Source organism: Oncorhynchus mykiss, unplaced genomic scaffold, assembly GCF_013265735.2.
Source record: "Oncorhynchus mykiss isolate Arlee unplaced genomic scaffold, USDA_OmykA_1.1 un_scaffold_320, whole genome shotgun sequence".
In the NCBI taxonomy this organism is placed as follows: Eukaryota; Metazoa; Chordata; class Actinopteri; order Salmoniformes; family Salmonidae; genus Oncorhynchus; species Oncorhynchus mykiss.
The window spans coordinates 159874-183173 of NW_023493769.1; the positions used below are offsets into that span (position 1 = coordinate 159874).

Here is a 23300-nt window from a genome sequence, read left to right on the forward strand (position 1 = left end):
TTTTTAAGGCAAAAGCTGTGTCAGAAGAGGGATTTGAACCCTCGCCTCCAATCAGAGACCAGAATACCTCTGTAACTAGAAAGGATTCTCACCTTGAGTCTGGCGCCTTAGACCACTCGGCCATCCTGACAACTACAAAACCTTAAAATTCATATTTTTTCACGATTATGTTACATAACATCTGATATGTCTGATGGTTACATGCAGATCTTAAGATACAAAGAAAAAGAAACAAAAAATGTTAAAAGCTAATGAAAGATATAGTAAAAAACATTTTTCAATGGAATTTGAGTAACTTATTGAATTCTAAACTAGGCATATGTTCCCGTTTCATGTGTTTTCTGTTCTCAAACTACGACATCTATCAAACTATTAATCACTGTTCATGTGTTTTCCTTTCACCATTTGGAGAATTTTTCAGTTTTGACAAAGAGCTACTCTTTTTTAAGGCAAAAGCTGTGTCAGAAGAGGGATTTGAACCCTCGCCTCCAATCGGAGACCAGAATACCCCTGTAACTAGGAAGGATTCTCACCTTGAGTCTGGCGCCTTAGACCACTCGGCCATCCTGACAACTACAAAACCTTAAAATTCATATTTTTTCACGATTATGTATCATAACATCTGATATGTCTGATGGTTACATGCAGATCTTAAGATAACAAGAAAAAGAAACAAAAAATGTTAAAAGCTAATGAAAGATATAGTAAAAAACATTTTTCAATGGAATTTGAGTAACTTATTGAATTCTAAACTAGGCATATGTTCCCGTTTCATGTGTTTTCTGTTCTCAAACTACGACATCTATCAAACTATTAATCACTGTTCATGTGTTTTCCTGTTTCCATTTTCGGTTTTGACAAAGAGCTACTCTTTTTTAAGGCAAAAGGTGTGACAGAAGAGGGATTTGAACCCTCGCCTCCAATCGGAGACCAGAATATCCCTGTAACTAGGAAGGATTCTCACCTTGAGTCTGGCGCCTTAGACCACTCGGCAATCCTGACAACTACAAAACCTTAAAATTCATATTTTTTCGCGATTATGTAACATAACATCTGATATGTCTGATGGTTACATGCAGATCTTAAGATACAAAGAAAAATAAACAAAAAAATGTTAAAAGCAATTGAAAGATATAGTAAAAAACATTTTTCAATGGAATTTGAGTAACTTATTGAATTCTAAACTAGGCATATGTTGACATGTATTGAACTATTATTCCCGTTTCATGTGTTTTCTGTTCTCAAACTATGACATCTATCAAACTATTAATCACTGTTCATGTGTTTTCCTGTTTCCATTTTCGGTTTTGACAAAGAGCTACTCTTTTTAAGGCAAAAGGTGTGTCAGAAGAGGGATTTGAACCCTCGCCTCCAATCGGAGACCAGAATACCCCTGCAACTAGGAAGGATTCTCACCTTGAGTCTGGCGCCTTAGACCACTCGGCCATCCTGACAACTACAAAGCCTTTAAATTCACGTTTTTTCGCGATTATGTAACATAACATCTGATATGTCTGATGGTTACATGCAGATCTTAAGATACAAAGAAAAAGAAACAAAAAATGTTAAAAGATAATGAAAGATATAGTAAAAAACATTTTTCAATGTAATTTGAGTAACTTATTGAAATCTAAACTAGGCATATGTTCCCGTTTTATGTGTTTTCTGTTCTCAAACTATGACATCTATCAAACTATTAATCACTGTTCATGTGTTTTCCTTTCACCATTTGGAGAATTTTTCGGTTTTGACAAAGAGCTACTCTTTTTTAAGGCAAAAGCTGTGTCAGAAGAGGGATTTGAACCCTCGCCTCCAATCGGAGACCAGAATACCCCTGTAACTACGAAGGATTCTCACCTTGAGTCTGGCGCCTTAGACCACTCGGTCATCCTGACACTTATAAATCCTTAAAATTCATATTTTTTATGATTCTGTAACATAATGTCTGATATGTCTGATGGAAACATGTACATAATAAGATACAAAGAAAAAGAAACAAAAAATGTTAAAAGCTAATGAAAGATATAGTAAAAAACATTTTTCAATGGAATTTGAGTAACTTATTGAATTCTAAACTAGGCATATGTTGACATGTATTGAACTATTATTCCCGTTTCATGTGTTTTCTGTTCTCAAACTATGACATCTATCAAACTATTAATCACTGTTCATGTGTTTTCCTTTCACCATTTGGAGAATTTTTCGGTTTTGACAAAGAGCTACTCTTTTTTAAGGCAAAAGCCGTGTCAGAAGAGGGATATGAACCCTCGCCTCCAATCGGAGACCAGAATACCCCTGTAACTAGGAAGGATTCTCACCTTGAGTCTGGCGCCTTAGACCACTCGGCCATCCTGACAACTACAAAACCTTAAAATTCATATTTTTTCGCGATTATGTAACATAACATCTGATATGTCTGATGGTTACATGCAGATCTTAAGATACAAAGAAAAATAAACAAAAAAATGTTAAAAGCAATTGAAAGATATAGTAAAAAACATTTTTCAATGGAATTTGAGTAACTTATTGAATTCTAAACTAGGCATATGTTGACATGTTGACAACTATTATTCCCGTTTCATGTGTTTTCTGTTCTCAAACTATGACATCTATCAAACTATTAATCACTGTTCATGTGTTTTCCTGTTTCCATTTTCGGTTTTGACAAAGAGCTACTCTTTTTTAAGGCAAAAGGTGTGTCAGAAGAGGGATTTGAACCCTCGCCTCCAATCGGAGACCAGAATACCCCTGTAACTAGGAAGGATTCTCACCTTGAGTCTGGCGCCTTAGACCACTCGGCCATCCTGACAACTACAAAACCTTAAAATTCATATTTTTTCACGATTATGTATCATAACATCTGATATGTCTGATGGTTACATGCAGATCTTAAGATAACAAGAAAAAGAAACAAAAAATGTTAAAAGCTAATGAAAGATATAGTAAAAAACATTTTTCAATGGAATTTGAGTAACTTATTGAATTCTAAACTAGGCATATGTTCCCGTTTCATGTGTTTTCTGTTCTCAAACTACGACATCTATCAAACTATTAATCACTGTTCATGTGTTTTCCTGTTTCCATTTTCGGTTTTGACAAAGAGCTACTCTTTTTTAAGGCAAAAGGTGTGACAGAAGAGGGATTTGAACCCTCGCCTCCAATCGGAGACCAGAATATCCCTGTAACTAGGAAGGATTCTCACCTTGAGTCTGGCGCCTTAGACCACTCGGCAATCCTGACAACTACAAAACCTTAAAATTCATATTTTTTCGCGATTATGTAACATAACATCTGATATGTCTGATGGTTACATGCAGATCTTAAGATACAAAGAAAAATAAACAAAAAAATGTTAAAAGCAATTGAAAGATATAGTAAAAAACATTTTTCAATGGAATTTGAGTAACTTATTGAATTCTAAACTAGGCATATGTTGACATGTATTGAACTATTATTCCCGTTTCATGTGTTTTCTGTTCTCAAACTATGACATCTATCAAACTATTAATCACTGTTCATGTGTTTTCCTGTTTCCATTTTCGGTTTTGACAAAGAGCTACTCTTTTTAAGGCAAAAGCTGTGTCAGAAGAGGGATTTGAACCCTCGCCTCCAATCGGAGACCAGAATACCTCTGTAACTAGGAAGGATTCTCACCTTGAGTCTGGCGCCTTAGACCACTCGGCCATCCTGACAACTACAAAACCTTAAAATTCATATTTTTTCACGATTATGTTACATAACATCTGATATGTCTGATGGTTACATGCAGATCTTAAGATACAAAGAAAAATAAACAAAAAAATGTTAAAAGCAATTGAAAGATATAGTAAAAAACATTTTTCAATGGAATTTGAGTAACTTATTGAATTCTAAACTAGGCATATGTTCCCGTTTCATGTGTTTTCTGTTCTCAAACTACGACATCTATCAAACTATTAATCACTGTTCATGTGTTTTCCTTTCACCATTTGGAGAATTTTTCAGTTTTGACAAAGAGCTACTCTTTTTTAAGGCAAAAGCTGTGTCAGAAGAGGGATTTGAACCCTCGCCTCCAATCGGAGACCAGAATACCCCTGTAACTAGGAAGGATTCTCACCTTGAGTCTGGCGCCTTAGACCACTCGGCCATCCTGACAACTACAAAACCTTAAAATTCATATTTTTTCACGATTATGTATCATAACATCTGATATGTCTGATGGTTACATGCAGATCTTAAGATAACAAGAAAAAGAAACAAAAAATGTTAAAAGCTAATGAAAGATATAGTAAAAAACATTTTTCAATGGAATTTGAGTAACTTATTGAATTCTAAACTAGGCATATGTTCCCGTTTCATGTGTTTTCTGTTCTCAAACTACGACATCTATCAAACTATTAATCACTGTTCATGTGTTTTCCTGTTTCCATTTTCGGTTTTGACAAAGAGCTACTCTTTTTTAAGGCAAAAGGTGTGACAGAAGAGGGATTTGAACCCTCGCCTCCAATCGGAGACCAGAATATCCCTGTAACTAGGAAGGATACTCACCTTGAGTCTGGCGCCTTAGACCACTCGGCAATCCTGACAACTACAAAACCTTAAAATTCATATTTTTTCGCGATTATGTAACATAACATCTGATATGTCTGATGGTTACATGCAGATCTTAAGATACAAAGAAAAATAAACAAAAAAATGTTAAAAGCAATTGAAAGATATAGTAAAAAACATTTTTCAATGGAATTTGAGTAACTTATTGAATTCTAAACTAGGCATATGTTGACATGTATTGAACTATTATTCCCGTTTCATGTGTTTTCTGTTCTCAAACTATGACATCTATCAAACTATTAATCACTGTTCATGTGTTTTCCTTTCACCATTTGGAGAATTTTTCGGTTTTGACAAAGAGCTACTCTTTTTTAAGGCAAAAGCTGTGTCAGAAGAGGGATTTGAACCCTCGCCTCCAATCGGAGACCAGAATACCTCTGTAACTAGAAAGGATTCTCACCTTGAGTCTGGCGCCTTAGACCACTCGGCCATCCTGACAACTACAAAACCTTAAAATTCATATTTTTTCACGATTATGTTACATAACATCTGATATGTCTGATGGTTACATGCAGATCTTAAGATACAAAGAAAAAGAAACAAAAAATGTTAAAAGCTAATGAAAGATATAGTAAAAAACATTTTTCAATGGAATTTGAGTAACTTATTGAATTCTAAACTAGGCATATGTTCCCGTTTCATGTGTTTTCTGTTCTCAAACTACGACATCTATCAAACTATTAATCACTGTTCATGTGTTTTCCTTTCACCATTTGGAGAATTTTTCAGTTTTGACAAAGAGCTACTCTTTTTTAAGGCAAAAGCTGTGTCAGAAGAGGGATTTGAACCCTCGCCTCCAATCGGAGACCAGAATACCCCTGTAACTAGGAAGGATTCTCACCTTGAGTCTGGCGCCTTAGACCACTCGGCCATCCTGACAACTACAAAACCTTAAAATTCATATTTTTTCACGATTATGTATCATAACATCTGATATGTCTGATGGTTACATGCAGATCTTAAGATAACAAGAAAAAGAAACAAAAAATGTTAAAAGCTAATGAAAGATATAGTAAAAAACATTTTTCAATGGAATTTGAGTAACTTATTGAATTCTAAACTAGGCATATGTTCCCGTTTCATGTGTTTTCTGTTCTCAAACTACGACATCTATCAAACTATTAATCACTGTTCATGTGTTTTCCTGTTTCCATTTTCGGTTTTGACAAAGAGCTACTCTTTTTTAAGGCAAAAGGTGTGACAGAAGAGGGATTTGAACCCTCGCCTCCAATCGGAGACCAGAATATCCCTGTAACTAGGAAGGATACTCACCTTGAGTCTGGCGCCTTAGACCACTCGGCAATCCTGACAACTACAAAACCTTAAAATTCATATTTTTTCGCGATTATGTAACATAACATCTGATATGTCTGATGGTTACATGCAGATCTTAAGATACAAAGAAAAATAAACAAAAAAATGTTAAAAGCAATTGAAAGATATAGTAAAAAACATTTTTCAATGGAATTTGAGTAACTTATTGAATTCTAAACTAGGCATATGTTGACATGTATTGAACTATTATTCCCGTTTCATGTGTTTTCTGTTCTCAAACTATGACATCTATCAAACTATTAATCACTGTTCATGTGTTTTCCTGTTTCCATTTTCGGTTTTGACAAAGAGCTACTCTTTTTAAGGCAAAAGGTGTGTCAGAAGAGGGATTTGAACCCTCGCCTCCAATCGGAGACCAGAATACCCCTGCAACTAGGAAGGATTCTCACCTTGAGTCTGGCGCCTTAGACCACTCGGCCATCCTGACAACTACAAAGCCTTTAAATTCACGTTTTTTCGCGATTATGTAACATAACATCTGATATGTCTGATGGTTACATGCAGATCTTAAGATACAAAGAAAAAGAAACAAAAAATGTTAAAAGATAATGAAAGATATAGTAAAAAACATTTTTCAATGTAATTTGAGTAACTTATTGAAATCTAAACTAGGCATATGTTCCCGTTTCATGTGTTTTCTGTTCTCAAACTATGACATCTATCAAACTATTAATCACTGTTCATGTGTTTTCCTTTCACCATTTGGAGAATTTTTCGGTTTTGACAAAGAGCTACTCTTTTTTAAGGCAAAAGCTGTGTCAGAAGAGGGATTTGAACCCTCGCCTCCAATCGGAGACCAGAATACCCCTGTAACTAGGAAGGATTCTCACCTTGAGTCTGGCGCCTTAGACCACTCGGTCATCCTGACACTTATAAATCCTTAAAATTCATATTTTTTATGATTCTGTAACATAATGTCTGATATGTCTGATGGAAACATGTACATAATAAGATACAAAGAAAAAGAAACAAAAAATGTTAAAAGCTAATGAAAGATATAGTAAAAAACATTTTTCAATGGAATTTGAGTAACTTATTGAATTCTAAACTAGGCATATGTTGACATGTATTGAACTATTATTCCCGTTTCATGTGTTTTCTGTTCTCAAACTATGACATCTATCAAACTATTAATCACTGTTCATGTGTTTTCCTTTCACCATTTGGAGAATTTTTCGGTTTTGACAAAGAGCTACTCTTTTTTAAGGCAAAAGCCGTGTCAGAAGAGGGATATGAACCCTCGCCTCCAATCGGAGACCAGAATATCCCTGTAACTAGGAAGGATTCTCACCTTGAGTCTGGCGCCTTAGACCACTCGGCCATCCTGACAACTACAAAACCTTAAAATTCATATTTTTTCACGATTATGTATCATAACATCTGATATGTCTGATGGTTACATGCAGATCTTAAGATACAAAGAAAAAGAAACAAAAAATGTTAAAAGCTAATGAAAGATATAGTAAAAAACATTTTTCAATGGAATTTGAGTAACTTATTGAATTCTAAACTAGGCATATGTTCCCGTTTCATGTGTTTTCTGTTCTCAAACTATGACATCTATCAAACTATTAATCACTGTTCATGTGTTTTCCTTTCACCATTTGGAGAATTTTTCGGTTTTGACAAAGAGCTACTCTTTTTTAAGGCAAAAGCTGTGTCAGAAGAGGGATTTGAACCCTCGCCTCCAATCGGAGACCAGAATACCTCTGTAACTAGAAAGGATTCTCACCTTGAGTCTGGCGCCTTAGACCACTCGGCCATCCTGACAACTACAAAACCTTAAAATTCATATTTTTTCACGATTATGTTACATAACATCTGATATGTCTGATGGTTACATGCAGATCTTAAGATACAAAGAAAAAGAAACAAAAAATGTTAAAAGCTAATGAAAGATATAGTAAAAAACATTTTTCAATGGAATTTGAGTAACTTATTGAATTCTAAACTAGGCATATGTTCCCGTTTCATGTGTTTTCTGTTCTCAAACTACGACATCTATCAAACTATTAATCACTGTTCATGTGTTTTCCTTTCACCATTTGGAGAATTTTTCAGTTTTGACAAAGAGCTACTCTTTTTTAAGGCAAAAGCTGTGTCAGAAGAGGGATTTGAACCCTCGCCTCCAATCGGAGACCAGAATACCCCTGTAACTAGGAAGGATTCTCACCTTGAGTCTGGCGCCTTAGACCACTCGGCCATCCTGACAACTACAAAACCTTAAAATTCATATTTTTTCACGATTATGTATCATAACATCTGATATGTCTGATGGTTACATGCAGATCTTAAGATAACAAGAAAAAGAAACAAAAAATGTTAAAAGCTAATGAAAGATATAGTAAAAAACATTTTTCAATGGAATTTGAGTAACTTATTGAATTCTAAACTAGGCATATGTTCCCGTTTCATGTGTTTTCTGTTCTCAAACTACGACATCTATCAAACTATTAATCACTGTTCATGTGTTTTCCTGTTTCCATTTTCGGTTTTGACAAAGAGCTACTCTTTTTTAAGGCAAAAGGTGTGACAGAAGAGGGATTTGAACCCTCGCCTCCAATCGGAGACCAGAATATCCCTGTAACTAGGAAGGATACTCACCTTGAGTCTGGCGCCTTAGACCACTCGGCAATCCTGACAACTACAAAACCTTAAAATTCATATTTTTTCGCGATTATGTAACATAACATCTGATATGTCTGATGGTTACATGCAGATCTTAAGATACAAAGAAAAATAAACAAAAAAATGTTAAAAGCAATTGAAAGATATAGTAAAAAACATTTTTCAATGGAATTTGAGTAACTTATTGAATTCTAAACTAGGCATATGTTGACATGTATTGAACTATTATTCCCGTTTCATGTGTTTTCTGTTCTCAAACTATGACATCTATCAAACTATTAATCACTGTTCATGTGTTTTCCTTTCACCATTTGGAGAATTTTTCGGTTTTGACAAAGAGCTACTCTTTTTTAAGGCAAAAGCTGTGTCAGAAGAGGGATTTGAACCCTCGCCTCCAATCGGAGACCAGAATACCTCTGTAACTAGAAAGGATTCTCACCTTGAGTCTGGCGCCTTAGACCACTCGGCCATCCTGACAACTACAAAACCTTAAAATTCATATTTTTTCACGATTATGTTACATAACATCTGATATGTCTGATGGTTACATGCAGATCTTAAGATACAAAGAAAAAGAAACAAAAAATGTTAAAAGCTAATGAAAGATATAGTAAAAAACATTTTTCAATGGAATTTGAGTAACTTATTGAATTCTAAACTAGGCATATGTTCCCGTTTCATGTGTTTTCTGTTCTCAAACTACGACATCTATCAAACTATTAATCACTGTTCATGTGTTTTCCTTTCACCATTTGGAGAATTTTTCAGTTTTGACAAAGAGCTACTCTTTTTTAAGGCAAAAGCTGTGTCAGAAGAGGGATTTGAACCCTCGCCTCCAATCGGAGACCAGAATACCCCTGTAACTAGGAAGGATTCTCACCTTGAGTCTGGCGCCTTAGACCACTCGGCCATCCTGACAATTACAAAACCTTAAAATTCATATTTTTTCACGATTATGTATCATAACATCTGATATGTCTGATGGTTACATGCAGATCTTAAGATAACAAGAAAAAGAAACAAAAAATGTTAAAAGCTAATGAAAGATATAGTAAAAAACATTTTTCAATGGAATTTGAGTAACTTATTGAATTCTAAACTAGGCATATGTTCCCGTTTCATGTGTTTTCTGTTCTCAAACTACGACATCTATCAAACTATTAATCACTGTTCATGTGTTTTCCTGTTTCCATTTTCGGTTTTGACAAAGAGCTACTCTTTTTTAAGGCAAAAGGTGTGACAGAAGAGGGATTTGAACCCTCGCCTCCAATCGGAGACCAGAATATCCCTGTAACTAGGAAGGATACTCACCTTGAGTCTGGCGCCTTAGACCACTCGGCAATCCTGACAACTACAAAACCTTAAAATTCATATTTTTTCGCGATTATGTAACATAACATCTGATATGTCTGATGGTTACATGCAGATCTTAAGATACAAAGAAAAATAAACAAAAAAATGTTAAAAGCAATTGAAAGATATAGTAAAAAACATTTTTCAATGGAATTTGAGTAACTTATTGAATTCTAAACTAGGCATATGTTGACATGTATTGAACTATTATTCCCGTTTCATGTGTTTTCTGTTCTCAAACTATGACATCTATCAAACTATTAATCACTGTTCATGTGTTTTCCTGTTTCCATTTTCGGTTTTGACAAAGAGCTACTCTTTTTAAGGCAAAAGGTGTGTCAGAAGAGGGATTTGAACCCTCGCCTCCAATCGGAGACCAGAATACCCCTGCAACTAGGAAGGATTCTCACCTTGAGTCTGGCGCCTTAGACCACTCGGCCATCCTGACAACTACAAAGCCTTTAAATTCACGTTTTTTCGCGATTATGTAACATAACATCTGATATGTCTGATGGTTACATGCAGATCTTAAGATACAAAGAAAAAGAAACAAAAAATGTTAAAAGATAATGAAAGATATAGTAAAAAACATTTTTCAATGTAATTTGAGTAACTTATTGAAATCTAAACTAGGCATATGTTCCCGTTTCATGTGTTTTCTGTTCTCAAACTATGACATCTATCAAACTATTAATCACTGTTCATGTGTTTTCCTTTCACCATTTGGAGAATTTTTCGGTTTTGACAAAGAGCTACTCTTTTTTAAGGCAAAAGCTGTGTCAGAAGAGGGATTTGAACCCTCGCCTCCAATCGGAGACCAGAATACCCCTGTAACTAGGAAGGATTCTCACCTTGAGTCTGGCGCCTTAGACCACTCGGTCATCCTGACACTTATAAATCCTTAAAATTCATATTTTTTATGATTCTGTAACATAATGTCTGATATGTCTGATGGAAACATGTACATAATAAGATACAAAGAAAAAGAAACAAAAAATGTTAAAAGCTAATGAAAGATATAGTAAAAAACATTTTTCAATGGAATTTGAGTAACTTATTGAATTCTAAACTAGGCATATGTTGACATGTATTGAACTATTATTCCCGTTTCATGTGTTTTCTGTTCTCAAACTATGACATCTATCAAACTATTAATCACTGTTCATGTGTTTTCCTTTCACCATTTGGAGAATTTTTCGGTTTTGACAAAGAGCTACTCTTTTTTAAGGCAAAAGCCGTGTCAGAAGAGGGATATGAACCCTCGCCTCCAATCGGAGACCAGAATATCCCTGTAACTAGGAAGGATTCTCACCTTGAGTCTGGCGCCTTAGACCACTCGGCCATCCTGACAACTACAAAACCTTAAAATTCATATTTTTTCACGATTATGTATCATAACATCTGATATGTCTGATGGTTACATGCAGATCTTAAGATAACAAGAAAAAGAAACAAAAAATGTTAAAAGCTAATGAAAGATATAGTAAAAAACATTTTTCAATGGAATTTGAGTAACTTATTGAATTCTAAACTAGGCATATGTTCCCGTTTCATGTGTTTTCTGTTCTCAAACTACGACATCTATCAAACTATTAATCACTGTTCATGTGTTTTCCTGTTTCCATTTTCGGTTTTGACAAAGAGCTACTCTTTTTTAAGGCAAAAGGTGTGACAGAAGAGGGATTTGAACCCTCGCCTCCAATCGGAGACCAGAATATCCCTGTAACTAGGAAGGATACTCACCTTGAGTCTGGCGCCTTAGACCACTCGGCAATCCTGACAACTACAAAACCTTAAAATTCATATTTTTTCGCGATTATGTAACATAACATCTGATATGTCTGATGGTTACATGCAGATCTTAAGATACAAAGAAAAATAAACAAAAAAATGTTAAAAGCAATTGAAAGATATAGTAAAAAACATTTTTCAATGGAATTTGAGTAACTTATTGAATTCTAAACTAGGCATATGTTGACATGTATTGAACTATTATTCCCGTTTCATGTGTTTTCTGTTCTCAAACTATGACATCTATCAAACTATTAATCACTGTTCATGTGTTTTCCTGTTTCCATTTTCGGTTTTGACAAAGAGCTACTCTTTTTAAGGCAAAAGGTGTGTCAGAAGAGGGATTTGAACCCTCGCCTCCAATCGGAGACCAGAATACCCCTGCAACTAGGAAGGATTCTCACCTTGAGTCTGGCGCCTTAGACCACTCGGCCATCCTGACAACTACAAAGCCTTTAAATTCACGTTTTTTTCGCGATTATGTAACATAACATCTGATATGTCTGATGGTTACATGCAGATCTTAAGATACAAAGAAAAAGAAACAAAAAATGTTAAAAGATAATGAAAGATATAGTAAAAAACATTTTTCAATGTAATTTGAGTAACTTATTGAAATCTAAACTAGGCATATGTTCCCGTTTCATGTGTTTTCTGTTCTCAAACTATGACATCTATCAAACTATTAATCACTGTTCATGTGTTTTCCTTTCACCATTTGGAGAATTTTTCGGTTTTGACAAAGAGCTACTCTTTTTTAAGGCAAAAGCTGTGTCAGAAGAGGGATTTGAACCCTCGCCTCCAATCGGAGACCAGAATACCCCTGTAACTAGGAAGGATTCTCACCTTGAGTCTGGCGCCTTAGACCACTCGGTCATCCTGACACTTATAAATCCTTAAAATTCATATTTTTTATGATTCTGTAACATAATGTCTGATATGTCTGATGGAAACATGTACATAATAAGATACAAAGAAAAAGAAACAAAAAATGTTAAAAGCTAATGAAAGATATAGTAAAAAACATTTTTCAATGGAATTTGAGTAACTTATTGAATTCTAAACTAGGCATATGTTGACATGTATTGAACTATTATTCCCGTTTCATGTGTTTTCTGTTCTCAAACTATGACATCTATCAAACTATTAATCACTGTTCATGTGTTTTCCTTTCACCATTTGGAGAATTTTTCGGTTTTGACAAAGAGCTACTCTTTTTTAAGGCAAAAGCCGTGTCAGAAGAGGGATATGAACCCTCGCCTCCAATCGGAGACCAGAATACCCCTGTAACTAGGAAGGATTCTCACCTTGAGTCTGGCGCCTTAGACCACTCGGCAATCCTGACAACTACAAAACCTTAAAATTCATATTTTTTCGCGATTATGTAACATAACATCTGATATGTCTGATGGTTACATGCAGATCTTAAGATACAAAGAAAAATAAACAAAAAAATGTTAAAAGCAATTGAAAGATATAGTAAAAAACATTTTTCAATGGAATTTGAGTAACTTATTGAATTCTAAACTAGGCATATGTTGACATGTTGACAACTATTATTCCCGTTTCATGTGTTTTCTGTTCTCAAACTATGACATCTATCAAACTATTAATCACTGTTCATGTGTTTTCCTGTTTCCATTTTCGGTTTTGACAAAGAGCTACTCTTTTTTAAGGCAAAAGGTGTGTCAGAAGAGGGATTTGAACCCTCGCCTCCAATCGGAGACCAGAATACCCCTGTAACTAGGAAGGATTCTCACCTTGAGTCTGGCGCCTTAGACCACTCGGCCATCCTGACAACTACAAAACCTTAAAATTCATATTTTGTCACGATTATGTAACATAACATCTGATATGTCTGATGGTTACATGCAGATCTTAAGATACAAAGAAAAAGAAACAAAAAATGTTAAAAGCTAATGAAAGATATAGTAAAAAACATTTTTCAATGGAATTTGAGTAACTTATTGAATTCTAAACTAGGCATATGTTCCCGTTTCATGTGTTTTCTGTTCTCAAACTATGACATCTATCAAACTATTAATCACTGTTCATGTGTTTTCCTGTTTCCATTTTCGGTTTTGACAAAGAGCTACTCTTTTTTAAGGCAAAAGGTGTGACAGAAGAGGGATTTGAACCCTCGCCTCCAATCGGAGACCAGAATATCCCTGTAACTAGGAAGGATTCTCACCTTGAGTCTGGCGCCTTAGACCACTCGGCAATCCTGACAACTACAAAACCTTAAAATTCATATTTTTTCGCGATTATGTAACATAACATCTGATATGTCTGATGGTTACATGCAGATCTTAAGATACAAAGAAAAATAAACAAAAAAATGTTAAAAGCAATTGAAAGATATAGTAAAAAACATTTTTCAATGGAATTTGAGTAACTTATTGAATTCTAAACTAGGCATATGTTGACATGTATTGAACTATTATTCCCGTTTCATGTGTTTTCTGTTCTCAAACTATGACATCTATCAAACTATTAATCACTGTTCATGTGTTTTCCTGTTTCCATTTTCGGTTTTGACAAAGAGCTACTCTTTTTAAGGCAAAAGGTGTGTCAGAAGAGGGATTTGAACCCTCGCCTCCAATCGGAGACCAGAATACCCCTGCAACTAGGAAGGATTCTCACCTTGAGTCTGGCGCCTTAGACCACTCGGCCATCCTGACAACTACAAAGCCTTTAAATTCACGTTTTTTCGCGATTATGTAACATAACATCTGATATGTCTGATGGTTACATGCAGATCTTAAGATACAAAGAAAAAGAAACAAAAAATGTTAAAAGATAATGAAAGATATAGTAAAAAACATTTTTCAATGTAATTTGAGTAACTTATTGAAATCTAAACTAGGCATATGTTCCCGTTTCATGTGTTTTCTGTTCTCAAACTATGACATCTATCAAACTATTAATCACTGTTCATGTGTTTTCCTTTCACCATTTGGAGAATTTTTCGGTTTTGACAAAGAGCTACTCTTTTTTAAGGCAAAAGCTGTGTCAGAAGAGGGATTTGAACCCTCGCCTCCAATCGGAGACCAGAATACCCCTGTAACTACGAAGGATGCTCACCTTGAGTCTGGCGCCTTAGACCACTCGGCCATCCTGACAACTACAAAACCTTAAAATTCATAATTTTTAATGATTCTGTAACATAATGTCTGATATGTCTGATGGAAACATGTAGATAATAAGATACAAAGAAAAAGAAACAAAAAATGTTAAAAGCTAATGAAAGATATAGTAAAAAACATTTTTCAAAGGAATTTGAGTAACTTATTGAATTCTAAACTAGGCATATGTTGACATGTATTGAACTATTATTCCCGTTTCATGTGTTTTCTGTTCTCAAACTATGACATCTATCAAACTATTAATCACTGTTCATGTGTTTTCCTTTCACCATTTGGAGAATTTTTCAGTTTTGACAAAGAGCTACTCTTTTTTAAGGCAAAAGGTGTGTCAGAAGAGGGATTTGAACCCTCGCCTCCAATCGGAGACCAGAATACCCCTGTAACTAGGAAGGATTCTCACCTTGAGTCTGGCGCCTTAGACCACTCGGCCATCCTGACACTTATAAATCCTTAAAATTCATATTTTTTCATGATTCTGTAACATAATGTCTGATATGTCTTATGGAAACATGTAGATAATAATATACAAAGAAAAAGAAACAAAAAATGTTAAAAGCTAATGAAAGATATAGTAAAAAACATTTTTCAATGGAATTTGAGTAACTTATTGAATTCTAAACTAGGCATATGTTCCCGTTTCATGTGTTTTCTGTTCTCAAACTATGACATCTATCAAACTATTAATCACTGTTCATGTGTTTTCCTTTCACCATTTGGAGAATTTTTCGGTTTTGACAAAGAGCTACTCTTTTTTAAGGCAAAAGCCATGTCAGAAGAGGGATTTGAACCCTCGCCTCCAATCGGAGACCAGAATACCCCTGTAACTAGGAAGGATTCTCACCTTGAGTCTGGCGCCTTAGACCACTCGGCCATCCTGACAACTACAAAACCTTAAAATTCATATTTTTTCTCGATTATGTAACATAACATCTGATATGTCTGATGGTTACATGCAGATCTTAAGATACAAAGAAAAATAAACAAAAAATGTTAAAAGCTAATGAAAGATATAGTAAAAAACATTTTTCAATGGAATTTGAGTAACTTATTGAATTCTAAACTAGGCATATGTTGACATGTATTGAACTATTATTCCCGTTTCATGTGTTTTCTGTTCTCAAACTATGACATCTATCAAACTATTAATCACTGTTCATGTGTTTTCCTGTTTCCATTTTCGGTTTTGACAAAGAGCTACTCTTTTTTAAGGCAAAAGCTGTGTCAGAAGAGGGATTTGAACCCTCGCCTCCAATCGGAGACCAGAATACCCCTGTAACTACGAAGGATTCTCACCTTGAGTCTGGCGCCTTAGACCACTCGGCCATCCTGACAACTACAAAACCTTAAAATTCATAATTTTTAATGATTCTGTAACATAATGTCTGATATGTCTGATGGAAACATGTAGATAATAAGATACAAAGAAAAAGAAACAAAAAATGTTAAAAGCTAATGAAAGATATAGTAAAAAACATTTTTCAAAGGAATTTGAGTAACTTATTGAATTCTAAACTAGGCATATGTTGACATGTATTGAACTATTATTCCCGTTTCATGTGTTTTCTGTTCTCAAACTATGACATCTATCAAACTATTAATCACTGTTCATGTGTTTTCCTTTCACCATTTGGAGAATTTTTCGGTTTTGACAAAGAGCTACTCTTTTTTAAGGCAAAAGCCGTGTCAGAAGAGGGATTTGAACCCTCGCCTCCAATCGGAGACCAGAATACCCCTGTAACTAGGAAGGATTCTCACCTTGAGTCTGGCGTCTTAGACCACTCGGCCATCCTGACACTTATAAATCCTTAAAATTCATATTCTTTCATGATTCTGTAACATAATGTCTGATATGTCTGATGGAAACATGTAGATAATAATATACAAAGAAAAATAAACAAAAAATGTTAAAAGCTAATGAAAGATATAGTAAAAAACATTTTTCAATGGAATTTGAGTAACTTATTGAATTCTAAACTAGGCATATGTTCCCGTTTCATGTGTTTTCTGTTCTCAAACTATGACATCTATCAAACTATTAATCACTGTTCATGTGTTTTCCTTTCACCATTGGGAGAATTTTTCGGTTTTGACAAAGAGCTACTCTTTTTTAAGGCAAAAGCCATGTCAGAAGAGGGATTTGAACCCTCGCCTCCAATCGGAGACCAGAATACCCCTGTAACTAGGAAGGATTCTCACCTTGAGTCTGGCGCCTTAGACCACTCGGCCATCCTGACAACTACAAAACCTTAAAATTCATATTTTTTCTCGATTATGTAACATAACATCTGATATGTCTGATGGTTACATGCAGATCTTAAGATACAAAGAAAAATAAACAAAAAATGTTAAAAGCTAATGAAAGATATAGTAAAAAACATTTTTCAATGGAATTTGAGTAACTTATTGAATTCTAAACTAGGCATATGTTGACATGTATTGAACTATTATTCCCGTTTCATGTGTTTTCTGTTCTCAAACTATGACATCTATCAAACTATTAATCACTGTTCATGTGTTTTCCTTTCACCATTTGGAGAATTTTTCGGTTTTGACAAAGAGCTACTCTTTTTTAAGGCAAAAGCCGTGTCAGAAGAGGGATTTGAACCCTCGCCTCCAATCGGAGACCAGAATACCCCTGTAACTAGGAAGGATTCTCACCTTGAGTCTGGCGCCTTAGACCACTCGGCCATCCTGACACTTATAAGTCCTTAAAATTCATATTCTTTCATGATTCTGTAACATAATGTCTGATATGTCTGATGGAAACATGTAGATAATAATATACAAAGAAAAATAAACAAAAAATGTTAAAAGCTAATGAAAGATATAGTAAAAAACATTTTTCAATGGAATTTGAGTAACTTATTGAATTCTAAACTAGGCATATGTTCCCGTTTCATGTGTTTTCTGTTCTCAAACTATGACATCTATCAAACTATTAATCACTGTTCATGTGTTTTCCTTTCACCATTGGGAGAATTTTTCGGTTTTGACAAAGAGCTACTCTTTTTTAAGGCAAAAGCCATGTCTTAAGAGGGATTTGAACCCTCGCCTCCAATCGGAGACCAGAATACCCCTGTAACTAGGAAGGATTCTCACCTTGAGTCTGGCGCCTTAGACCACTCGGCCATCCTGACAACTACAAAACCTTAAAATTCATATTTTTTCTCGATTATGTAACATAACATCTGATATGTCTGATGGTTACATGCAGATCTTAAGATACAAAGAAAAAGAAACAAAAAATGTTAAAAGCTAATGAAAGATATAGTAAAAAACATTTTTCAATGGAATTTGAGTAACTTATTGAATTCTAAACTAGGCATATGTTGACATGTATTGAACTATTATTCCCGTTTCATGTGTTTTCTGTTCTCAAACTATGACATCTATCAAACTATTAATCACTGTTCATGTGTTTTCCTTTCACCATTTGGAGAATTTTTCGGTTTTGACAAAGAGCTACTCTTTTTTAAGGCAAAAGCCGTGTCAGAAGAGGGATTTGAACCCTCGCCTCCAATCGGAGACCAGAATACCCCTGTAACTAGGAAGGATTCTCACCTTGAGTCTGGCGCCTTAGACCACTCGGCCATCCTGACACTTATAAATCCTTAAAATTCATATTCTTTCATGATTCTGTAACATAATGTCTGATATGTCTGATGGAAACATGTAGATAATAAGATACAAAGAAAAAGAAACAAAAAATGTTAAAAGCTAATGAAAGATATAGTAAAAAACATTTTTCAAAGGAATTTGAGTAACTTATTGAATTCTAAACTAGGCATATGTTGACATGTATTGAACTATTATTCCCGTTTCATGTGTTTTCTGTTCTCAAACTATGACATCTATCAAACTATTAATCACTGTTCATGTGTTTTCCTTTCACCATTTGGAGAATTTTTCGGTTTTGACAAAGAGCTACTCTTTTTTAAGGCAAAAGCCGTGTCAGAAGAGGGATTTGAACCCTCGCCTCCAATCGGAGACCAGAATACCCCTGTAACTAGGAAGGATTCTCACCTTGAGTCTGGCGCCTTAGACCACTCGGCCATCCTGACACTTATAAGTCCTTAAAATTCATATTCTTTCATGATTCTGTAACATAATGTCTGATATGTCTGATGGAAACATGTAGATAATAATATACAAAGAAAAATAAACAAAAAATGTTAAAAGCTAATGAAAGATATAGTAAAAAACATTTTTCAATGGAATTTGAGTAACTTATTGAATTCTAAACTAGGCATATGTTCCCGTTTCATGTGTTTTCTGTTCTCAAACTATGACATCTATCAAACTATTAATCACTGTTCATGTGTTTTCCTTTCACCATTTGGAGAATTTTTCAGTTTTGACAAAGAGCTACTCTTTTTTAAGGCAAAAGGTGTGTCAGAAGAGGGATTTGAACCCTCGCCTCCAATCGGAGACCAGAATACCCCTGTAACTAGGAAGGATTCTCACCTTGAGTCTGGCGCCTTAGACCACTCGGCCATCCTGACAACTACAAAACCTTAAAATTCATATTTTTTCTCGATTATGTAACATAACATCTGATATGTCTGATGGTTACATGCAGATCTTAAGATACAAAGAAAAATAAACAAAAAATGTTAAAAGCTAATGAAAGATATAGTAAAAAACATTTTTCAATGGAATTTGAGTAACTTATTGAATTCTAAACTAGACATATGTTGACATGTATTGAACTATTATTCCCGTTTCATGTGTTTTCTGTTCTCAAACTATGACATCTATCAAACTATTAATCACTGTTCATGTGTTTTCCTGTTTCCATTTTCGGTTTTGACAAAGAGCTACTCTTTTTTAAGGCAAAAGCTGTGTCAGAAGAGGGATTTGAACCCTCGCCTCCAATCGGAGACCAGAATACCCCTGTAACTACGAAGGATTCTCACCTTGAGTCTGGCGCCTTAGACCACTCGGCCATCCTGACAACTACAAAACCTTAAAATTCATAATTTTTAATGATTCTGTAACATAATGTCTGATATGTCTGATGGAAACATGTAGATAATAAGATACAAAGAAAAAGAAACAAAAAATGTTAAAAGCTAATGAAAGATATAGTAAAAAACATTTTTCAAAGGAATTTGAGTAACTTATTGAATTCTAAACTAGGCATATGTTGACATGTATTGAACTATTATTCCCGTTTCATGTGTTTTCTGTTCTCAAACTATGACATCTATCAAACTATTAATCACTGTTCATGTGTTTTCCTTTCACCATTTGGAGAATTTTTCGGTTTTGACAAAGAGCTACTCTTTTTTAAGGCAAAAGCCGTGTCAGAAGAGGGATTTGAACCCTCGCCTCCAATCGGAGACCAGAATACCCCTGTAACTAGGAAGGATTCTCACCTTGAGTCTGGCGCCTTAGACCACTCGGCCATCCTGACACTTATAAGTCCTTAAAATTCATATTCTTTCATGATTCTGTAACATAATGTCTGATATGTCTGATGGAAACATGTAGATAATAATATACAAAGAAAAAGAAACAAAAAATGTTAAAAGCTAATGAAAGATATAGTAAAAAACATTTTTCAATGGAATTTGAGTAACTTATTGAATTCTAAACTAGGCATATGTTCCCGTTTCATGTGTTTTCTGTTCTCAAACTATGACATCTATCAAACTATTAATCACTGTTCATGTGTTTTCCTTTCACCATTTGGAGAATTTTTCGGTTTTGACAAAGAGCTACTCTTTTTTAAGGCAAAAGCCGTGTCAGAAGAGGGATATGAACCCTCGCCTCCAATCGGAGACAAGAATACCCCTGTAACTAGGAAGGATTCTCACCTTGAGTCTGGCGCCTTAGACCACTCGGCAATCCTGACACTTATAAATGAGTAAAATTCGTATTTTTTCGTGATTCTGTAACATAACATCTGATATGTCTGATATGTCTAATGGAAACATGTAGATAATAAGATACAAAGAAAAAGAAACAAAAAATGTTAAAAGCTAATTAAAGATATAGTAAAAAACATTTTTCAATGGAATTTGAGTAACTTATTGAATTCTAAACTAGGCATATGTTGACATGTATTGAACTATTATTCCCGTTTCATGTGTTTTCTGTTCTCAAACTATGACATCTATCAAACTATTAATCACTGTTCATGTGTTTTCCTTTCACCATTTGGAGAATTTTTCGGTTTTGACAAAGAGCTACTCTTTTTTAAGGCAAAAGGTGTGTCAGAAGAGGGATTTGAACCCTCGCCTCCAATCGGAGACCAGAATAACCCTGTAACTAGGAAGGATTCTCACCTTGAGTCTGGCGCCTTAGACCACTCGGGCATCCTGACAACTACAAAACCTTAAAATTCATATTTTTTCACGATTATGTAACATAACATCTGATATGTCTGATGGTTACATGCAGATCTTAAGATACAAAGAAAAAGAAACAAAAAATGTTAAAAGCTAATGAAAGATATAGTAAAAAACATTTTTCAATGGAATTTGAGTAACTTATTGAATTCTAAACTAGGCATATGTTCCCGTTTCATGTGTTTTCTGTTCTCAAACTATGACATCTATCAAACTATTAATCACTGTTCATGTGTTTTCCTTTCACCATTTGGAGAATTTTTCGGTTCTGACAAAGAGCTACTCTTTTTTAAGGCAAAAGCTGTGTCAGAAGAGGGATTTGAACCCTCGCCTCCAATCGGAGACCAGAATACCCCTGTAACTAGGAAGGATTCTCACCTTGAGTCTGACGCCTTAGACCACTCGGTCATCCTGACACTTATAAATCCTTAAAATTCATATTTTTTATGATTCTGTAACATAATGTCTGATATGTCTGATGGAAACATGTAGATAATAAGATACAAAGAAAAAGAAACAAAAAATGTGAAAAGCTAATGAAAGATATAGTAAAAAACATTTTTCAAAGGAATTTGAGTAACTTATTGAATTCTAAACTAGGCATATGTTGACATGTATTGAACTATTATTCCCGTTTCATGTGTTTTCTGTTCTCAAACTATGACATCTATCAAACTATTAATCACTGTTCATGTGTTTTCCTTTCACCATTTGGAGAATTTTTCGGTTTTGACAAAGAGCTACTCTTTTTTAAGGCAAAAGCCGTGTCAGAAGAGGGATTTGAACCCTCGCCTCCAATCGGAGACCAGAATACCCCTGTAACTAGGAAGGATTCTCACCTTGAGTCTGGCGCCTTAGACCACTCGGCCATCCTGACACTTATAAGTCCTTAAAATTCATATTCTTTCATGATTCTGTAACATAATGTCTGATATGTCTGATGGAAACATGTAGATAATAATATACAAAGAAAAAGAAACAAAAAATGTTAAAAGCTAATGAAAGATATAGTAAAAAACATTTTTCAATGGAATTTGAGTAACTTATTGAATTCTAAACTAGGCATATGTTCCCGTTTCATGTGTTTTCTGTTCTCAAACTATGACATCTATCAAACTATTAATCACTGTTCATGTGTTGTCCTTTCACCATTTGGAGAATTTTTCGGTTCTGACAAAGAGCTACTCTTTTTTAAGTCAAAAGCTGTGTCAGAAGAGGGATTTGAACCCTCGCCTCCAATCGGAGACCAGAATACCCCTGTAACTACGAAGGATTCTCACCTTGAGTCTGGCGCCTTAGACCACTCGGCCATCCTGACAACTACAAAACCTTAAAATTCATAATTTTTAATGATTCTGTAACATAATGTCTGATATGTCTGATGGAAACATGTAGATAATAAGATACAAAGAAAAAGAAACAAAAAATGTTAAAAGCTAATGAAAGATATAGTAAAAAACATTTTTCAAAGGAATTTGAGTAACTTATTGAATTCTAAACTAGGCATATGTTGACATGTATTGAACTATTATTCCCGTTTCATGTGTTTTCTGTTCTCAAACTATGACATCTATCAAACTATTAATCACTGTTCATGTGTTTTCCTTTCACCATTTGGAGAATTTTTCAGTTTTGACAAAGAGCTACTCTTTTTTAAGGCAAAAGGTGTGTCAGAAGAGGGATTTGAACCCTCGCCTCCAATCGGAGACCAGAATACCCCTGTAACTAGGAAGGATTCTCACCTTGAGTCTGGCGCCTTAGACCACTCGGCCATCCTGACACTTATAAATCCTTAAAATTCATATTTTTTCATGATTCTGTAACATAATGTCTGATATGTCTTATGGAAACATGTAGATAATAATATACAAAGAAAAAGAAACAAAAAATGTTAAAAGCTAATGAAAGATATAGTAAAAAACATTTTTCAATGGAATTTGAGTAACTTATTGAATTCTAAACTAGGCATATGTTCCCGTTTCATGTGTTTTCTGTTCTCAAACTATGACATCTATCAAACTATTAATCACTGTTCATGTGTTTTCATTTCACCATTTGGAGAATTTTTCGGTTTTGACAAAGAGCTACTCTTTTTTAAGGCAAA

At 34.6% G+C, this 23300-nt stretch overlaps 51 non-coding genes across 51 annotated transcripts; all 51 read right to left on the minus strand.

The window, feature by feature from the left end:
* Positions 1 to 18: 18 nt before the first annotated feature.
* Positions 19 to 130, minus strand: trnal-caa. Its single transcript has 2 exons — positions 93 to 130; positions 19 to 64 (listed from the first exon to the last, which is right to left on the minus strand). It is a non-coding gene; the product is annotated as a tRNA-Leu (tRNA).
* Positions 131 to 459: 329 nt separating this feature from the next.
* Positions 460 to 571, minus strand: trnal-caa. The gene is made up of 2 exons: positions 534 to 571; positions 460 to 505 (listed from the first exon to the last, which is right to left on the minus strand). It is a non-coding gene; the product is annotated as a tRNA-Leu (tRNA).
* A 319-nt stretch (positions 572 to 890) lies between these two features.
* On the minus strand, positions 891 to 1002 carry trnal-caa. The gene is made up of 2 exons: positions 965 to 1002; positions 891 to 936 (listed from the first exon to the last, which is right to left on the minus strand). It is a non-coding gene; the product is annotated as a tRNA-Leu (tRNA).
* Positions 1003 to 1342: 340 nt separating this feature from the next.
* On the minus strand, positions 1343 to 1454 carry trnal-caa. Its single transcript has 2 exons — positions 1417 to 1454; positions 1343 to 1388 (listed from the first exon to the last, which is right to left on the minus strand). It is a non-coding gene; the product is annotated as a tRNA-Leu (tRNA).
* Positions 1455 to 1783: 329 nt separating this feature from the next.
* trnal-caa lies at positions 1784 to 1895 on the minus strand. The gene is made up of 2 exons: positions 1858 to 1895; positions 1784 to 1829 (listed from the first exon to the last, which is right to left on the minus strand). It is a non-coding gene; the product is annotated as a tRNA-Leu (tRNA).
* A 349-nt stretch (positions 1896 to 2244) lies between these two features.
* trnal-caa lies at positions 2245 to 2356 on the minus strand. The gene is made up of 2 exons: positions 2319 to 2356; positions 2245 to 2290 (listed from the first exon to the last, which is right to left on the minus strand). It is a non-coding gene; the product is annotated as a tRNA-Leu (tRNA).
* A 341-nt stretch (positions 2357 to 2697) lies between these two features.
* trnal-caa lies at positions 2698 to 2809 on the minus strand. The gene is made up of 2 exons: positions 2772 to 2809; positions 2698 to 2743 (listed from the first exon to the last, which is right to left on the minus strand). It is a non-coding gene; the product is annotated as a tRNA-Leu (tRNA).
* A 319-nt stretch (positions 2810 to 3128) lies between these two features.
* Positions 3129 to 3240, minus strand: trnal-caa. Its single transcript has 2 exons — positions 3203 to 3240; positions 3129 to 3174 (listed from the first exon to the last, which is right to left on the minus strand). It is a non-coding gene; the product is annotated as a tRNA-Leu (tRNA).
* Positions 3241 to 3580: 340 nt separating this feature from the next.
* On the minus strand, positions 3581 to 3692 carry trnal-caa. Its single transcript has 2 exons — positions 3655 to 3692; positions 3581 to 3626 (listed from the first exon to the last, which is right to left on the minus strand). It is a non-coding gene; the product is annotated as a tRNA-Leu (tRNA).
* Positions 3693 to 4022: 330 nt separating this feature from the next.
* trnal-caa lies at positions 4023 to 4134 on the minus strand. The gene is made up of 2 exons: positions 4097 to 4134; positions 4023 to 4068 (listed from the first exon to the last, which is right to left on the minus strand). It is a non-coding gene; the product is annotated as a tRNA-Leu (tRNA).
* A 319-nt stretch (positions 4135 to 4453) lies between these two features.
* trnal-caa lies at positions 4454 to 4565 on the minus strand. The gene is made up of 2 exons: positions 4528 to 4565; positions 4454 to 4499 (listed from the first exon to the last, which is right to left on the minus strand). It is a non-coding gene; the product is annotated as a tRNA-Leu (tRNA).
* Positions 4566 to 4916: 351 nt separating this feature from the next.
* trnal-caa lies at positions 4917 to 5028 on the minus strand. Its single transcript has 2 exons — positions 4991 to 5028; positions 4917 to 4962 (listed from the first exon to the last, which is right to left on the minus strand). It is a non-coding gene; the product is annotated as a tRNA-Leu (tRNA).
* Positions 5029 to 5357: 329 nt separating this feature from the next.
* trnal-caa lies at positions 5358 to 5469 on the minus strand. The gene is made up of 2 exons: positions 5432 to 5469; positions 5358 to 5403 (listed from the first exon to the last, which is right to left on the minus strand). It is a non-coding gene; the product is annotated as a tRNA-Leu (tRNA).
* Positions 5470 to 5788: 319 nt separating this feature from the next.
* trnal-caa lies at positions 5789 to 5900 on the minus strand. The gene is made up of 2 exons: positions 5863 to 5900; positions 5789 to 5834 (listed from the first exon to the last, which is right to left on the minus strand). It is a non-coding gene; the product is annotated as a tRNA-Leu (tRNA).
* A 340-nt stretch (positions 5901 to 6240) lies between these two features.
* Positions 6241 to 6352, minus strand: trnal-caa. The gene is made up of 2 exons: positions 6315 to 6352; positions 6241 to 6286 (listed from the first exon to the last, which is right to left on the minus strand). It is a non-coding gene; the product is annotated as a tRNA-Leu (tRNA).
* Positions 6353 to 6681: 329 nt separating this feature from the next.
* On the minus strand, positions 6682 to 6793 carry trnal-caa. Its single transcript has 2 exons — positions 6756 to 6793; positions 6682 to 6727 (listed from the first exon to the last, which is right to left on the minus strand). It is a non-coding gene; the product is annotated as a tRNA-Leu (tRNA).
* A 349-nt stretch (positions 6794 to 7142) lies between these two features.
* trnal-caa lies at positions 7143 to 7254 on the minus strand. Its single transcript has 2 exons — positions 7217 to 7254; positions 7143 to 7188 (listed from the first exon to the last, which is right to left on the minus strand). It is a non-coding gene; the product is annotated as a tRNA-Leu (tRNA).
* Positions 7255 to 7583: 329 nt separating this feature from the next.
* On the minus strand, positions 7584 to 7695 carry trnal-caa. Its single transcript has 2 exons — positions 7658 to 7695; positions 7584 to 7629 (listed from the first exon to the last, which is right to left on the minus strand). It is a non-coding gene; the product is annotated as a tRNA-Leu (tRNA).
* A 329-nt stretch (positions 7696 to 8024) lies between these two features.
* trnal-caa lies at positions 8025 to 8136 on the minus strand. The gene is made up of 2 exons: positions 8099 to 8136; positions 8025 to 8070 (listed from the first exon to the last, which is right to left on the minus strand). It is a non-coding gene; the product is annotated as a tRNA-Leu (tRNA).
* A 319-nt stretch (positions 8137 to 8455) lies between these two features.
* trnal-caa lies at positions 8456 to 8567 on the minus strand. The gene is made up of 2 exons: positions 8530 to 8567; positions 8456 to 8501 (listed from the first exon to the last, which is right to left on the minus strand). It is a non-coding gene; the product is annotated as a tRNA-Leu (tRNA).
* Positions 8568 to 8918: 351 nt separating this feature from the next.
* trnal-caa lies at positions 8919 to 9030 on the minus strand. Its single transcript has 2 exons — positions 8993 to 9030; positions 8919 to 8964 (listed from the first exon to the last, which is right to left on the minus strand). It is a non-coding gene; the product is annotated as a tRNA-Leu (tRNA).
* A 329-nt stretch (positions 9031 to 9359) lies between these two features.
* trnal-caa lies at positions 9360 to 9471 on the minus strand. The gene is made up of 2 exons: positions 9434 to 9471; positions 9360 to 9405 (listed from the first exon to the last, which is right to left on the minus strand). It is a non-coding gene; the product is annotated as a tRNA-Leu (tRNA).
* Positions 9472 to 9790: 319 nt separating this feature from the next.
* On the minus strand, positions 9791 to 9902 carry trnal-caa. Its single transcript has 2 exons — positions 9865 to 9902; positions 9791 to 9836 (listed from the first exon to the last, which is right to left on the minus strand). It is a non-coding gene; the product is annotated as a tRNA-Leu (tRNA).
* A 340-nt stretch (positions 9903 to 10242) lies between these two features.
* Positions 10243 to 10354, minus strand: trnal-caa. The gene is made up of 2 exons: positions 10317 to 10354; positions 10243 to 10288 (listed from the first exon to the last, which is right to left on the minus strand). It is a non-coding gene; the product is annotated as a tRNA-Leu (tRNA).
* Positions 10355 to 10683: 329 nt separating this feature from the next.
* trnal-caa lies at positions 10684 to 10795 on the minus strand. The gene is made up of 2 exons: positions 10758 to 10795; positions 10684 to 10729 (listed from the first exon to the last, which is right to left on the minus strand). It is a non-coding gene; the product is annotated as a tRNA-Leu (tRNA).
* A 349-nt stretch (positions 10796 to 11144) lies between these two features.
* trnal-caa lies at positions 11145 to 11256 on the minus strand. The gene is made up of 2 exons: positions 11219 to 11256; positions 11145 to 11190 (listed from the first exon to the last, which is right to left on the minus strand). It is a non-coding gene; the product is annotated as a tRNA-Leu (tRNA).
* Positions 11257 to 11575: 319 nt separating this feature from the next.
* Positions 11576 to 11687, minus strand: trnal-caa. Its single transcript has 2 exons — positions 11650 to 11687; positions 11576 to 11621 (listed from the first exon to the last, which is right to left on the minus strand). It is a non-coding gene; the product is annotated as a tRNA-Leu (tRNA).
* Positions 11688 to 12027: 340 nt separating this feature from the next.
* On the minus strand, positions 12028 to 12139 carry trnal-caa. Its single transcript has 2 exons — positions 12102 to 12139; positions 12028 to 12073 (listed from the first exon to the last, which is right to left on the minus strand). It is a non-coding gene; the product is annotated as a tRNA-Leu (tRNA).
* A 330-nt stretch (positions 12140 to 12469) lies between these two features.
* trnal-caa lies at positions 12470 to 12581 on the minus strand. Its single transcript has 2 exons — positions 12544 to 12581; positions 12470 to 12515 (listed from the first exon to the last, which is right to left on the minus strand). It is a non-coding gene; the product is annotated as a tRNA-Leu (tRNA).
* Positions 12582 to 12930: 349 nt separating this feature from the next.
* On the minus strand, positions 12931 to 13042 carry trnal-caa. The gene is made up of 2 exons: positions 13005 to 13042; positions 12931 to 12976 (listed from the first exon to the last, which is right to left on the minus strand). It is a non-coding gene; the product is annotated as a tRNA-Leu (tRNA).
* Positions 13043 to 13383: 341 nt separating this feature from the next.
* trnal-caa lies at positions 13384 to 13495 on the minus strand. Its single transcript has 2 exons — positions 13458 to 13495; positions 13384 to 13429 (listed from the first exon to the last, which is right to left on the minus strand). It is a non-coding gene; the product is annotated as a tRNA-Leu (tRNA).
* A 319-nt stretch (positions 13496 to 13814) lies between these two features.
* Positions 13815 to 13926, minus strand: trnal-caa. Its single transcript has 2 exons — positions 13889 to 13926; positions 13815 to 13860 (listed from the first exon to the last, which is right to left on the minus strand). It is a non-coding gene; the product is annotated as a tRNA-Leu (tRNA).
* Positions 13927 to 14266: 340 nt separating this feature from the next.
* trnal-caa lies at positions 14267 to 14378 on the minus strand. The gene is made up of 2 exons: positions 14341 to 14378; positions 14267 to 14312 (listed from the first exon to the last, which is right to left on the minus strand). It is a non-coding gene; the product is annotated as a tRNA-Leu (tRNA).
* A 329-nt stretch (positions 14379 to 14707) lies between these two features.
* trnal-caa lies at positions 14708 to 14819 on the minus strand. The gene is made up of 2 exons: positions 14782 to 14819; positions 14708 to 14753 (listed from the first exon to the last, which is right to left on the minus strand). It is a non-coding gene; the product is annotated as a tRNA-Leu (tRNA).
* Positions 14820 to 15169: 350 nt separating this feature from the next.
* Positions 15170 to 15281, minus strand: trnal-caa. The gene is made up of 2 exons: positions 15244 to 15281; positions 15170 to 15215 (listed from the first exon to the last, which is right to left on the minus strand). It is a non-coding gene; the product is annotated as a tRNA-Leu (tRNA).
* A 329-nt stretch (positions 15282 to 15610) lies between these two features.
* Positions 15611 to 15722, minus strand: trnal-caa. Its single transcript has 2 exons — positions 15685 to 15722; positions 15611 to 15656 (listed from the first exon to the last, which is right to left on the minus strand). It is a non-coding gene; the product is annotated as a tRNA-Leu (tRNA).
* Positions 15723 to 16062: 340 nt separating this feature from the next.
* Positions 16063 to 16174, minus strand: trnal-caa. Its single transcript has 2 exons — positions 16137 to 16174; positions 16063 to 16108 (listed from the first exon to the last, which is right to left on the minus strand). It is a non-coding gene; the product is annotated as a tRNA-Leu (tRNA).
* A 350-nt stretch (positions 16175 to 16524) lies between these two features.
* trnal-caa lies at positions 16525 to 16636 on the minus strand. Its single transcript has 2 exons — positions 16599 to 16636; positions 16525 to 16570 (listed from the first exon to the last, which is right to left on the minus strand). It is a non-coding gene; the product is annotated as a tRNA-Leu (tRNA).
* A 329-nt stretch (positions 16637 to 16965) lies between these two features.
* Positions 16966 to 17077, minus strand: trnal-caa. The gene is made up of 2 exons: positions 17040 to 17077; positions 16966 to 17011 (listed from the first exon to the last, which is right to left on the minus strand). It is a non-coding gene; the product is annotated as a tRNA-Leu (tRNA).
* Positions 17078 to 17427: 350 nt separating this feature from the next.
* On the minus strand, positions 17428 to 17539 carry trnal-caa. The gene is made up of 2 exons: positions 17502 to 17539; positions 17428 to 17473 (listed from the first exon to the last, which is right to left on the minus strand). It is a non-coding gene; the product is annotated as a tRNA-Leu (tRNA).
* A 329-nt stretch (positions 17540 to 17868) lies between these two features.
* Positions 17869 to 17980, minus strand: trnal-caa. Its single transcript has 2 exons — positions 17943 to 17980; positions 17869 to 17914 (listed from the first exon to the last, which is right to left on the minus strand). It is a non-coding gene; the product is annotated as a tRNA-Leu (tRNA).
* A 350-nt stretch (positions 17981 to 18330) lies between these two features.
* trnal-caa lies at positions 18331 to 18442 on the minus strand. Its single transcript has 2 exons — positions 18405 to 18442; positions 18331 to 18376 (listed from the first exon to the last, which is right to left on the minus strand). It is a non-coding gene; the product is annotated as a tRNA-Leu (tRNA).
* A 350-nt stretch (positions 18443 to 18792) lies between these two features.
* On the minus strand, positions 18793 to 18904 carry trnal-caa. Its single transcript has 2 exons — positions 18867 to 18904; positions 18793 to 18838 (listed from the first exon to the last, which is right to left on the minus strand). It is a non-coding gene; the product is annotated as a tRNA-Leu (tRNA).
* Positions 18905 to 19233: 329 nt separating this feature from the next.
* trnal-caa lies at positions 19234 to 19345 on the minus strand. The gene is made up of 2 exons: positions 19308 to 19345; positions 19234 to 19279 (listed from the first exon to the last, which is right to left on the minus strand). It is a non-coding gene; the product is annotated as a tRNA-Leu (tRNA).
* Positions 19346 to 19685: 340 nt separating this feature from the next.
* On the minus strand, positions 19686 to 19797 carry trnal-caa. Its single transcript has 2 exons — positions 19760 to 19797; positions 19686 to 19731 (listed from the first exon to the last, which is right to left on the minus strand). It is a non-coding gene; the product is annotated as a tRNA-Leu (tRNA).
* Positions 19798 to 20147: 350 nt separating this feature from the next.
* Positions 20148 to 20259, minus strand: trnal-caa. Its single transcript has 2 exons — positions 20222 to 20259; positions 20148 to 20193 (listed from the first exon to the last, which is right to left on the minus strand). It is a non-coding gene; the product is annotated as a tRNA-Leu (tRNA).
* An 800-nt stretch (positions 20260 to 21059) lies between these two features.
* On the minus strand, positions 21060 to 21171 carry trnal-caa. Its single transcript has 2 exons — positions 21134 to 21171; positions 21060 to 21105 (listed from the first exon to the last, which is right to left on the minus strand). It is a non-coding gene; the product is annotated as a tRNA-Leu (tRNA).
* A 329-nt stretch (positions 21172 to 21500) lies between these two features.
* Positions 21501 to 21612, minus strand: trnal-caa. The gene is made up of 2 exons: positions 21575 to 21612; positions 21501 to 21546 (listed from the first exon to the last, which is right to left on the minus strand). It is a non-coding gene; the product is annotated as a tRNA-Leu (tRNA).
* Positions 21613 to 21961: 349 nt separating this feature from the next.
* On the minus strand, positions 21962 to 22073 carry trnal-caa. The gene is made up of 2 exons: positions 22036 to 22073; positions 21962 to 22007 (listed from the first exon to the last, which is right to left on the minus strand). It is a non-coding gene; the product is annotated as a tRNA-Leu (tRNA).
* A 329-nt stretch (positions 22074 to 22402) lies between these two features.
* trnal-caa lies at positions 22403 to 22514 on the minus strand. The gene is made up of 2 exons: positions 22477 to 22514; positions 22403 to 22448 (listed from the first exon to the last, which is right to left on the minus strand). It is a non-coding gene; the product is annotated as a tRNA-Leu (tRNA).
* Positions 22515 to 22864: 350 nt separating this feature from the next.
* On the minus strand, positions 22865 to 22976 carry trnal-caa. The gene is made up of 2 exons: positions 22939 to 22976; positions 22865 to 22910 (listed from the first exon to the last, which is right to left on the minus strand). It is a non-coding gene; the product is annotated as a tRNA-Leu (tRNA).
* Between the last annotated feature and the right edge of the window lie 324 nt (positions 22977 to 23300).